Raw genomic sequence first — 13,641 nt, 5'->3', positions numbered from 1 at the left:
TGTAATCCCAGCTACTCGGGAGGCTGAGGCAGGAGAATGGCGTGAACCCGGGAGGCGGGGCTTGCAGTGAGCTGAGATCCGGCCACTGCACTCCAGCCTGGGCAACAGAGCCAGACTCCGTCTCAAAAAAAAAAAAAAAAAAAAAGAATCTGTAATCAACTTATCTAAATCTGAATTATTATAAGGCCCCTTCTTAGGGGACATATTTAACTTCATTTACATAGTTTTGGATTTAGCTTATCATTTAAAAATGATCTGAGGATGTGAATTGCTTTTTATTGATATACTTGAGAATATACATATCAGCGTTAATTAACATTAGAAAGGGAAGCACTAGATTACAATTAACATTAGAAAGACAAGCACACTATTGTATCAGATACTTTTCTAAATATAAGTTCCTAATTCATTGTAACTTTGATGGTAATATATTTTTCTGAGTAAACTATAACAAAAGTATGGAGGATAGTCTTTTTCTCCATGCAGGTAATTGAACTTAGAAACTCTCACTCCGAGATGTCTCAGTGGGCATATAGGTGAAACTTACGTGGTTTATTCCAAGAGAGAATAAGATTTCAAATAATAGTTTCTATGTGTTGAAAACACACTGACTTTAGAGTTAGAAAGCTCTTAGATCAGATTCTAATTTCACCTTTTTCTCTCTGTCATTGATATTTTGTCTATATCCAACATATTAACTCTGTTGACAGTTTTGAAATATAAATGTTTATTTTTCTGATGATAAAAGTAATTGTGATGGCTAACACTGAGTGTCAACTTGATTGGATTGAAAGATACAAAGTATTGATCCTGAATGTGTCCCTGAAGGTGTTGCCAAAGAGATTAACATTTGAATCAGGGGGCTGGGAAAGGCAGACTCACCCTTAATCTTGGTTGGTACAATCCACTCAGCTGCCAGCTCGGCTAGAATATAAGCAGGCAGAAAAACGTGAAAAGGAGAGAGGGGCCTAGCATCCCAGACTACATCTTTGTCCCATGCTGGATGCTTCCTGTCCTTGAACATCGGACTCCATGTTCTTCAGTTTTGGAACCTGGACTGGCTCTCCTTGCTTCTCAAACTGCAGACGGCCTACTGTGGGACCTTGTGATCATGTGAGTTAATACTTAATAATACTTTACTTAATAATGCTTAATAAACTCCCATATATATCCATAACTAATGGACTATATATATCATTTTTTATATATATATATATGTATATATTCCATTAGTTCTGTCCCTCTAAAGAACCCTGACTAATACAGTGGCCATTATAGAAAAATTTGGATAAAGCAACAAAGGGCAAACATAGTATTGAGTCTTCGACTCCCAAAAAACTAGAATGAACCACTGTTATTGTTTATTTATCAATCCATACATCCTTATGTATGAATCCATACATCCTTATGTTAAAATACACTAATATCTCAAACTTTCACTATGCATTATATCATATTTCCTGACCTATGTTGGTAATAAGAAGTTCCATAAACATTTTTAGGACCACATAATTCTTCACGGCATATATATGCCATAATATAGCTGCATTGTCCCCTAAAATTTGACAGTTTGGCTCTCAATTTTAGATAGTCTAAATAATATTGAAAAAAGTATTTTTAGGAACAGATTTTATGAATAGTTTTGATTATTTACTTAGAAGATATTAATAAATTAAAATACTGAAAAAGAGCATCTTGTTACATACTGCTGAACTACATTTCAAATCGATCCTACTAAATTATACTTCTAACAAGATTGGATGTGTACTCAACACATTGTCATCAGTACTATCACAAAAAAAGTTTTGCAAATATACTGGATAGCAGGGATGTCATGTTACTTTATTTTGATATGTATTTATAACATACAGATATTTCTATTTTACTTAGTTTTCTGTTTAAAATAATATTGGTCTTTTGCCCATTTAGCTATTAGAAACCCTCTTTCTTATAATTTTGTAAGAGTTCTTTTTGTCAAGAATATTAACCCTGTTTCATTTTTTTCCTCAAATACATATCCCAACAATTTGTAGAATGTGTACTCTGTTAATCACTTAGCAAAACAGAACATTACTTATCAATGAGTGTAGCTGTAAATGGAAGAATAAAGTTAGTCTTTTTACCTTCCTCAAATAGAAAATTCTTAACTAAGAATTTAACTGAATTATTATACACCAAATTAATTTTTAATTGCATAGAAAGGCACCGCCTTTAAGTGAGATTTTGCTCTTCACTGGGTCCCTTTCTTTTCCCCATAGGTATTGCCGGCTTAAAAATCATGAGATCTACAAATTTGGAATGGATAGCTTTATTTCTAACAAAGGATTAGAGCCTGCAGTGTAGCCTCTAGTAGAAAATGAAAGCAGGCCCTTCCAAGGAGAAAGGGTGAGACAAAAATTTATGCTGAATGGGTTGTCCAAGCATACATACTCAACAGGTAATGGGAGAAGCTATGAATATTCATGAAGGGGATCCTGCATGATAGTAAGCAAACATGCATGTTGTATATATCTTATGTTCACTTTGAAGTGCAGACTTAACATTTAAATGTGTTAAAATTAGGCTATGTCAAAGGTGAAACGAAAGACATAGGTTTCCTATGCACAGCTCCATGGATTGGCCAGAACTGTTCTGTGGTTGGCGGTCTCTTATCAGGAAGGAATGCTGGTCAGTTGTGTTAAAACTACAAAAAGGGAGGAGAATATGGCTGCAGCATCAGGCAGTTGGTTGGAATCAGCAGTAACGAAAGTCTTTTGAAAGGGTTGGTTTCCGTTTAATGCTGAGGAAAGAAAGTCTAATAGTGGTTAAAGAGGGAGAGGGTATAACAGGGGAGACTTGTCTGACCTGCTGGGAACTCTGTTTTTAAGGTTTCTCTATGGCCCCTTAGCCAAGAAGGAGTCCATTCAGTTTGGGGCTTAGAGTTTTATTTTTATTTCCCAGCTGAAGGAGCCCAATTTTGAAAGAGTTTGAGAATTAAAGGGATTTGAGAATGAAGGAAAGCAATGAACTTTGTACTGTAAAATAATGTAAATTACTAACTCCAAAGTGAAAAATACACTTTGCAAATTTTGAGACAGTTAAGACTATCCTTCTATTTCTTCTGGATGGTTCACACTGTACAGTCTCTATGAATCATATTTTACTTGGAATGCATGTGTATGCCTCTGTGTGTGTGTGTGTGTGTGTGTGTGTGTGTGTATGTGTGTGTATGTTTGGCTAAATACTTAATGTGAAACTTTCCCTATTAGTCTGTAATCAACTTATCTAAACCTAAATCATGATATGACCCTTTGTTAATGAGAATTCATACAAATAAACAGACATCCTTAATTTACATTGGTAAGGAAAATCTTGAAAGGGCTAAATTTGGAGTGCCCAGCTACTCCCTCTCCACCTGGCTTGTTGTGTGGGACTTTGCGTGTTAACAACTGTCCCTGATTGTCCTTCTATGGCTTCCCAGAAAGCATTACCCTAAGATGAATAACTAAATTGTATGACTATGGCATTTTCCTTATTTTAAAAAATGAGAATTCCGTGGTGGAGGATAGAAGAAAGTATTTTTAAGGGAGGTAAAATATGAAGTTAAGGGGAGCAGGTTAGGAACTGAGTCTTGCAGGTGAACAGAGTTCCTCTGAAGGTTTTGACTACCTGGTTGCTGTTTTCCCTAAACCTTAGGAAAAGTTGTATTTAGCATTATAGTATCACCACTTCAATACCATCTACAACCTTTGTGGTAGTGCTGTGGAGGACAAGGAGACAGGGGAAGAGGGACATGTAGCCTACTCCACATGAGTGCCTGTGTGGCTCCTGTATGGAGGTTAACGAGGATCCTGTTGAAGGTTATCTAAGGGCCCCAGAGTGTGACCAGCAGTCACATGAATGTGTTCCAAGGAGGAGCACAAGACATTAAGATACTCTGCTGACTAGATGTTTCTCTAAAAAAACCTTCATTAAGGAAAATCTCTTCTTCCTCTACATATGCTGGTGAGAGGTCAGCCTTTAGAGACGGGACAGGGTGTGGGGCTAGTAGAGTGACTTGAGATATGCATGTTTATACCTGCATAGAACTGTTGACAGTTCTGGTATGGTAGATCCTCTGAATCACTCAGATTTGTTTTTTCAATAAACATTTATTAATTTGGCAATTTATAAGTATATTATTCCTGTAATCCCAGCACTTTGGGAGACCAAGGCAGACAGATCACTTCAGTTCAGGAGTTTGAGACCAACCTCACCAACATGGTGAAACCCCATGTCTACTACAAATACAAAAATTAGCCGGGCATGGTAGTACATGCCTGTAATCCCAGTGACTCGGGAGAATCGCTTGAACCCAGGAGGCAGAGGTTGAACCCAGAATCAAGCATGAGAATCTCTTGAACCCAGGAGGCAGAGGTTGATCCAAGATCGTGCCACTGTATTCCAGCCTGGGTGACAGAGCAAGATTCTGTTTCCAAAAAATAAAAAATAAAAATGAAAATAAGATTCATAGAAGTATATTGTAAAGTAAATCATATATTTCTTCTTTTGAAACTTGCTTTATAATTACAATAGTCTTCTATATGGTTTTTTTGTGTGATTTCTTGTATTACATTTAAGTTTTCCATACGCACTGATCAAAATTTTAGTTCATATTTATGGTTATGTGGCCTGCTCGGTGCCCTGTGGAGAGTAAAACACGCAGTAAAGTACCATCTAGAATCTGTCAAAAGATGCATTTAAATGTCATATTAGCAATGCAGGATAAAATAAGAAAGATTTTAAGGAGTGGATGTTTGAGACTATAATTAATGGGTTTTTGTTGTACTCCAGTGACCCTATGGTCCAAAGTGCAGTGAGGGGCCAGTGCTCCCCAATGGAAGATATTTTAAGGGCAATTTCAGAAAGTTCTTTGTCACACAAATTGGACTCTCCCTTAAGAAAAGTCCTCTAAGTTGCAGAAGCTGAACTTAGAAAATTGAAAGTCTGGGTACCCAAATCTACTATCAATTGCTTCTTAGTTGCCTGCCAACTCAAAAGGTTTGTTATTGGGAATAGAAATCAAGGTAAAAGAGGCAGCGGAACTCAGAAGTTAGCTTAGATGATGAGAAAAACAACTTTTTAGAAGAAAAACTTTGTTCTAACTACACATTCTGCAGAGGGTCCTCCTGTTTCTCCAACTATATGCCTCTTTGCAAAATTTATGAGACTTCCCAGATCTGAGGTCAAACATTTTCCTGCTACCTTATAACTCTTCCTACCTTGTTCCTCTTGCCTTTTATTTTCCTTTCTTATGGCTTCCTTTCTATTTTTGTTTCTTTTTGTTCTCATTTTTGCTGTTACTGTTTTTTATGTTGCTATTCCTTTTCCCTTCCCTTCCCACAACCTCTTTCTACACCATAACTAGCAGTGTTCCTCCCTTTCTGATACTCCCTTCTTTCCTGTTTTTATTCTGGTTCTTACCCATTGAGTTTTAATGTAAATTTCCTCCTCTAATGTTCAAATTTTATTGTCAGTGTTTATATTGTTGAGGCATCACTAAGATCAAATCTTCCTGGTTATGTTTGGACTGTAGGTTTGGCTGTGTCGGGCACTTTTTGCCATCAAATGAAAGTATTTCTAGTCATCTGTTAACTAGAAAGCAATCTCAGGACCCGCTACTATAAGTAGGGCTGTAATTTCTTGCATTCATTATCAGGAAGATTTGATGTTTATTTAGAACTTCTATTAAAGCTTCAGGTTTTTGATAAATAGGTCTATTTCTCTTTCCCATGGGAACTGATAGTCCTAGTAGATAATTAGTCTTATTCTGCTTGATAATATACAAAGTAGAATCATATTTGATATTCATAGAATAGATACAGTTTGTACCTAAACGTACAGAACAAGACTTTACTAATTAATCAAAATAGTAACTGGTCAAAAAGAGTAAAGGTTTTTCTTGAATGATACCATTATTTGACCAGTTTTCCCTTGCAAGCTACTCCAGTTTATGTGTGCATATATCTCTAAATCAAAGTCAACCCAATTCCTATCCTCTTTTCTTTGCCTACTTTAAGTGCTTCCATAGGTTGTCTGTAATAGATTTCTGCTCCTTGTCACATGAGCTCCTTTTACCCTAAAGTATCAATGACAGGCGTTATAAAGAAGGAGTCCCTCTATTATTATCATCAACACTCTCTTCTTCAATACAATTTTGGTCTTATTTTATTCATAAAAGCCAAATAAAATTCTATCTCCTTGCTCTTTGTTTTAAAACCCATCTTATGACCTTGATGTAACCAAAAAGTCCCAAAGAATATCACTCTGAAAAACCCCTTGGTAGTATAATATTGAGATGCCAATCTAAGTTTTATTTTACCCTTATTTTCTTCTTTCCCTTCCCTCTATTCAGTCTGATAAGACTCCAGACTTCTTTGCCCCAGCGGAAGTTTATGACTGACCATTTCTTTCCAACTTCTTAAACCAGATCTCAAACCAGACACCTCAGAGATAAATTAGGTCCACAGATATGTTTTACTAGGTTCTTGTTGATTATTTTAAAAACTTGAACCAACGTTTAATAATTTGGCACATTTCACATAGATACCTGGATTTCTGACTTCTCTTGAAAATTAGAAGACATAGCCACACTGGGCTGCTGTTTTCACCTGGGCACAAGAAGCCAGAGCTGAGTAGAGGCTGCAGCCTTAGGGGGATTTCACGTTCTCCAGATCTCTTCGTTTCCACCACCATCCTTTCCTTCACTCACTTATGTTATTTGCCTTGGCCCTGTGGGAACTGCTTGAACCCTGATTTAAACCCACTGAGGAGACATACTAGGTGCCTCAGAGGGAGACACCTTAAGAAAAGATAGCTTACATTCGCAGGCAGAGACTGTTTTGCAGAAACATCATGTATTCAGCAAATATTCAACAATCACCTACTATGTGCCCAGTACACTTTTTGGTGCTGGAGATAAAAACAATACACAAGACGGAAACTTTTCCTGCTCTTGTGGAGTTTATATTCTAATAGAGGGTGTCAATAAACGAGTGAACCCATGAAAAATATAGTTGCAAGATAATATATGACATCCTGTGTACAATAGGATGTAGAATATTCTACATAGGATGTCATACACTTACCACTATGGTAGAGAGAGGAATATTAACATAAATCATATATTAAGGGAAGGCATCTGAGTGATGTTAAACTGGGAGGTGAATATAACATTTGAGGTAGCACAAGCTTTGTGAAGAGCTTAGAAAAAATATATACTAAGCAGAGGAGACAGTATTATATAAGAACCTTGAAGTGGGCCTGAGTTTGATGTCTTTGAGGAATTTAAGGCGAGTGTGAGAGGGGCTTAGAGAACAAGGGGTGAGATATAGGAGAGAAGTTGGGGAGTTGGGTGGGCTCCAGATCTTGTAGAGTTTTGGGGTCCACAGTGAGCAGGTTGGATCTGATTCTAACTAGACTGGAAGATTATTAGAAACTGCTAAGTATGTGAGCAGCATAATCTGACCTTTTTTTTTTTTTTTTTTTTTTTTTTAGATGGAGTCTCACTCGGTCACCATGCTGGAGTGCAGTGGCACGATCTCAGCTCACTGCAACCTCCACCTCCTGGGTTCAAGCGATTCTCCTGCCTCAGCTTCCCGAGTAGCTGGGATTACAGGCATGTGCCACCACGTCCAACTAATTTTTGTATTTTTAGTAGAGATGGGGTTTCACAATGTTGTTGATCTGTTGACCTTGTGATCCACCCACCTCGGCCTCCCAAAGTGCTGGGATTATAGGTGTGAGCCACCACTGCCCTCAGCCAATCTGATTTCTTTTAAGGAATAATGTCCTACAGTGTGCAGCTACTATTAATTTTTAAATCTTTTTTCAATTGTGAAATATAACACATATGGGAAAAATATATAAAACACATATGAAGAGTTTAGCAAATAATCATAAAGCAAAGATAGTGCGTTTCCCATCTAATCGAGAAATAGAACACTGTCAACTCCCAGAAGCACTCCTAGTTTGTGTTCCTTCCAGAGCACAAAGGCCTCTTCCCACAAGAGTAACTACCATCCTAACATTGAGAGTATTCAATTACCTGATTTTTTAATAGTTTTACCGCTTAACAATGCATCCCTACACAATATAGTTTACTGTTGTCTATTATTAAATTTTGTGTAAATATCATTTGATGTCTGCACTAAGATGGTCAATATAAACTTCCTCATAGAATGTATCTTTCCCAATACAAAATGAGAAAAAGCATTTTAAATATAGCATATTTTCCACTTACAACAATCAGAGTGTACCCTACTGAAATACATTTCAAAAAATGACAACCAAGAGAAAGAAAGATAAAATTCTTGAGCAAAATACAAAAGCACAGCAGTTTCTAACCTCACTACCACCCCCAGAAACCTTTCAGTGAGTAGAAAAAGTTCTCGGAATACTTACTAACACATCCAAATATGTAGAGACATAAACTGAGTGGGTATCTTTATCTTTTTCCTTTTTGGATTGAGAAATAGTGAAACTATCTGTTCGGGATAAATAAGTGAAATGGGGAAATGAACACTGGGAAACTGTCTTGGCTTTTCAGGTTGCTATAGTAAAATACCATAAGCTGGGTAGGTTATAAACAACAGAAATTTATTCCTCACAGGTTTGAAGGTCGGGAAGTCCAAGATCAAGGAACCAGCAGATTGTTTGGTGAGGGCCCACTTTCTGGTACATAGATGGTGCCTTCTCCCTGTATTCTCACGTGGTAGAAGAATCAAGGGTCTCTCTGGGTTCTCTTTATAAAGTCAACTAATCCCATTCATAAGGGCTCAGCCCTTAGGATTTACTCACCTCTCTAAGGGCTCATCTCCTAATACTATCACCCTGGGGGTTAGGATTTTAACATATGAATTTTTAGGGGATACAAACATTCAGACCATAGCAGCAACTAACAGCTTCATGAGGAATTCCCTAGTCCCGGAGGATGAGTGGGAACAGATGTAAGCCAATTGTGTCAATTCCTTTCCCCTAGCCAGTGATATGTTTAAGCATAAACATTTGATGTCACTGACCGGTAAAATGCAAAGGAGGAAATTTAAGAAGGAATTCATAGAAGAGTCAAGAGCCATAGAGGATGGAGAGATATCCTAGAGATTAGCAAAGCAGAAAGCCCCTACTGTTCTTAATGATGGAGGAATGAAGTGAGGAAGTGACATTATCAGAGCCTGGAAGCCAAGGCCAACTGGCAGCAACTGGAACATGGAGGCCTGGTCCACTGGGAGGCTGGAGAGGGAGCCACTACAGTGAGGCTCACTTGAGAAGGTTTTTGGAGCAAAGAAGGAAGGGGAAAATGCCCTGGATTCTCTCTTTTTCCTGCCCTGCAATCTGCACCAATGCCTTTGAGCTGGAAGCTGGCTGCCAGGAGGCTCTGGAAAGTACACCCTGCATCAATCAGCCTCAATGTGATACAAAACAAAGCAGAGGAAAAGTAAGAACTGAATTTGAAGGTGAACACATAGAGACTTGGCACAAACAGGATGAGAAAAAGAAAGAAATCAAGGATGACTCCCACATTTCTGGCTTGTGAACGTGACGAAGTGCCACTTCTGCGATGGGGAACATTGAAGAAGTAGCAGTTGGGGAACCAAACTCAGGATCCTTGTTTTGTACGTGTCAAGTTCGAGTGAAGCTATCAAATGAGTTCAACCACACCGGAAGATTCCCTTGGACTGGAGAGAAAGGGAACGACAGAAGAGAAAATAGAGAGAAGCAGGAGAGAGGGAAAGAAGAGAAGGAGATAGTTTGAGAACTTTATGTGTCCTAGAGGCAAGATGGCCTAAATCCTGATTGCTAGCAGTGCTACAGGGGAGGTGGCAAGCCTCCACGAAGGAAAAAGGGTGCGTATTTCACTTAACACAATATTTTATTTTCTAGAAATGAGGCATGGAATCAGGAGAGACTAGAAGGGACCATGCTGTAAAGGATAGTGAATAGTGTCCTCAGCAATCACTGTAGTGGACCAGTGACCAGGCACCTCTTCTCACACACTCTATAGACATGATAGCATCCGACAAACCTGAGATTATAGTCTTGAGATTATGGGATTTGGAGAGAAGGGAAATAGAAAAGACTAAGGCTGAATTGCCTGTCACCTCAACTGTACGGAGATTCAGAGACAAAAATTTTCTTGCTTCAGGTTTCATCTCCTTTCACCATAAGACAATTTGTGGGATATAAAATCCCCCAGAATGCAATTTCCAGAGATTGATTTATTTAGTTTGACTTAACCCGTTGGTGGAGCTTTAACAAGATGGTCCAGAGGGGCTCTGGTTCTCCAAGTGTAATTCCTTTTGAAATCTCCCCACAATGGGAAATTCAGAAAGAAACAATCCTTCCTGGTTGTCCAGTCTAAGTCAATGAACCAAACACACATGCAGGCACAAACACCTCCAAAACACACGTATTCCTAGAAATCATGTAACCTAGTTCCATGTATTAAAGATGAAACACTTTTCCTACGTGCAGCAGAATCCGTTAAGACCCCTGCCTATAAAACAAACAGCCTCTTTCAGCAAAGTAAAGGTGTGAGCCGTATCCACCTGCTCCTCATTTTGTTTACCCTCTGGTTTCTAGGTAGTGCCCCGGGAAAAATCTGAAAAAGAAATGGTGTTCATTTCAAATCCATCTACCTATTAAAGACCTTACAGAAACTGAAGTTTACCAGTTTCAAGCACTTTAGGCCAAGTAATATTTCTAGACAGGGCATATTCATACTCTTTTCTGTGAGTTGAAGAGAGAGAATATGCATGAGTGAGCCCTGTACATTCAGCACCCCCAGGTGCAGCTTAAGGGGAAATATTCTGTTCTTCCAGTTTCTTGTGTATAAGTACAATTTCTCTAGCTCTCAAATAGTTCAGCGGAAAAAAATAATAATAAATTAAACACCATTTGGGGTTCAGTCCTCTGATTGGGAAGCTATGGAATTTTAGAAAGCAAAGGATTCCAAAATCTCACAATCTAGATTCTCTGGACCTGTAATGTAGGCATTCTGACTCCCCAGTCCTCTACTATTTTACTTTTAGTATAAAATTTCTTTTCAACAATGGTAGCTTTGGTAATCCATATTACATAGTAGGGTCTGATACAAATTTTTATTAGACAATGAAAGAAACTAACCATGTCTTTCATCTTTTTCACTATATAAAAGAGAACTCTTATATATCTAGCTGGGCACCATCTGGCTGGGCACGGTGGCTCATGCTTGAAATCCCAGCACTCTGTGAGGCCGAGGCAGGCAGATCACTTGAAGTCAGGGGTTTGAGACCAGCCTGGCCAACATGATGAAACCCCCTCTCTACTAAAAAAAATAGAAAAATTAGCCAGGCGTAGTGGCATATACCTGTAATCCCAGCAACTGGAGAGGCTGAGGCAGGAGAATTGCTTGAACCAGGGAGGCAGAGGTTGCAGTGAGCAGAAATCGTGCCACTGCACTCCAGCCTGGGTGACAGAGAGAGATTCTGTCTGAAAAGAAAAAAAAAAGACAAAAAAGCACAATCTAATCTTCCAATTTTGCTTAACAGGGAGCTCAAGCTGTTATTATGTGCATATATGTGTTGTCACATTAACATGCCAATGAGTCAGCACAGTATGAGGGCATGTTTTCATTTGCTGAACTGATTAAATGACCTCCAAATCATGCTTGCTACATAAAACTGTGAGTGCAGGAATCAAGAACCATAAACTTAAAATAAACCATAATAGCTGTGAGGATTGTCAGAATGCCTTGTTCCCAAATATTCTGGCTATGTGTGCAGAGAATATAATAAGCTATCTAATTTTAAGGTTTAATTAGGCAAACTGTTGATTCTGAACTGGCTACAGCAGAATGAGTCAACCCATATGTTCTTTGTCACTGGAATATGAGCTTATAAACAGACTTGTCTACAAGGGAGAAAACTCACAGATGACTGATAAATGAATTTTGGCAGTGGCTTATGATCATAATTGGCAATAACTGGGGAAAATATTGACAATGGTAAATTTTGAACTCTTGGAAACAGCGACTCTGAGTCTATCTCACACTCCAACTGTGGTTGAACAGCACAGAAAGCCTCCTGGACCAGATAGATTTTAAATTATACCTTTATGGATGGGAAAAGGAGGATAAATGGAAGCAAAATTTTCTAGGAATATGTCCAAAGTAAATGACTGTCGATACGTGTGGTTATCTTGGTCTGGCCGTATATTTCTGGTTCTAAGCGGAGATTGTGTGTGTGAGTGTTGATGTCGATGAATATTCATGCACCAGGGAAGGAAAGTATTCTGTTAACCTGGAGCTATAAAATTTATCTATCAAAATCCTACATGAGGACTGTGCCATCTTTCTTGATTTGCTGTGAATCAGGATGCCTTACACAATGCGGAGGGCCTTCTCAGAGGGCTGTGGGTGACAGGAAGACAAACAGCAGTGGTAGCTCAGAGCTTAAATTCCTAAGTCATCAGCGCCAGCACAGAGCTCATTCTACAATTGTTCTGGAGACAAGTGGGAGATGACAGGATGCCCAAAATAGCAAGCCTGCTTACCTAAGTATTTGTCTCAAAATCCTGCTGGAGAACTGCCTGCTTTGTTTCGATGGAACTCTTGGTGAACGTTCAGTTATCAGAAGCACAAGTTATTGTGATGGGACCACTGAGTCTGTCTCTTATGACTGAGCTATCATTTTAGACTGGCAATTTGTATAGTTACACACTAAAGGTGGGGGGGGGGAACCTCTCTCCTTTTATCCAGCAAACATTTTTGAGAATTTTCTATGTGCTGAGAACTATACAAGTCACAGGAACTACAAAGATGCATAAGACATTATAGGTCCTGCTCCCAATTTAGTAGAAAAGAGACATAAGAACAGATAAATGATAACACAATTAAGTTCATGCTATAAATGGGAACAAGTGCTTTGCTTATTCCATAAAAAGACTGATGAACTTTGTCTTGGGCAGCTGGGAAAGGATTTGTGGAAGAGCTGACATTTGAATTAGGTTTGAAGAACAAGTAAGAGTTTTCTAGATGGAGTAGTCAAGGGAATTGTAGATGATGGATATCTTTATGGCACTGATTGTGGTGATAGTTTTATAGTGTACATTTATCTTTAAACTCATCAAGTTATATGCACTAAATACATACAGATTTTTGTAAGTCAATCATTCCTCAATAAAGTGGTTCTTTAAAAAAAAAGTCAAAGGGAAGGCATTCTGGCCATGTTTCAAATCACATAGACCTGAAAACTCATGAAATACTCTTTGAAGAGAGAGGCATTCATGATTAACTGGCCAAAGGGGAAGTGGGGGAACAAAAGGGTTGTGGAATGGAGTGTTGGGAAAGGAGGATCAAGAAGAAAGCTAAGACTGAATCGCAAGGTGTCTTGTATGCCACGCTATAATACTTGATTATTTTCCCCATTTGGGTAACAGGGAGCCGACAAACATTTATAAGGATGAAAGAAACATGATTAGATTTATGTTTGAAGATGTAAATTCAGACAACAATGCAAAAAATGAAGCAAGTGAGGAGATGCTGATGGATGTGATGGAAAGTGGGGAGATACTCGTAGAAACCGTGAGGGCTGAAATTAAGCAAACGGTGATAAGAATAGAGAAACCACTAAACCTCAAAGATAG

General features: G+C 38.5%; 1 long non-coding RNA gene across 1 annotated transcript; it reads left to right on the top strand.

The window, feature by feature from the left end:
• The first annotated feature begins 973 nt into the window (after nucleotides 1-973).
• Nucleotides 974-13,174, top strand: LOC144337798 (uncharacterized). Its single transcript, XR_013411319.1, has 3 exons — nucleotides 974-1,113; nucleotides 2,259-2,385; nucleotides 7,516-13,174. It is a non-coding gene; the product is annotated as an uncharacterized LOC144337798 (long non-coding RNA).
• Nucleotides 13,175-13,641: the final 467 nt, after the last annotated feature.

This window comes from Macaca mulatta, chromosome 1 (assembly GCF_049350105.2).
Source record: "Macaca mulatta isolate MMU2019108-1 chromosome 1, T2T-MMU8v2.0, whole genome shotgun sequence".
Classification (NCBI taxonomy): Eukaryota; Metazoa; Chordata; class Mammalia; order Primates; family Cercopithecidae; genus Macaca; species Macaca mulatta.
The sequence above is the reverse complement of the archived record's forward strand: the minus strand, read 5'-3'. Positions and strand labels throughout refer to the sequence as shown.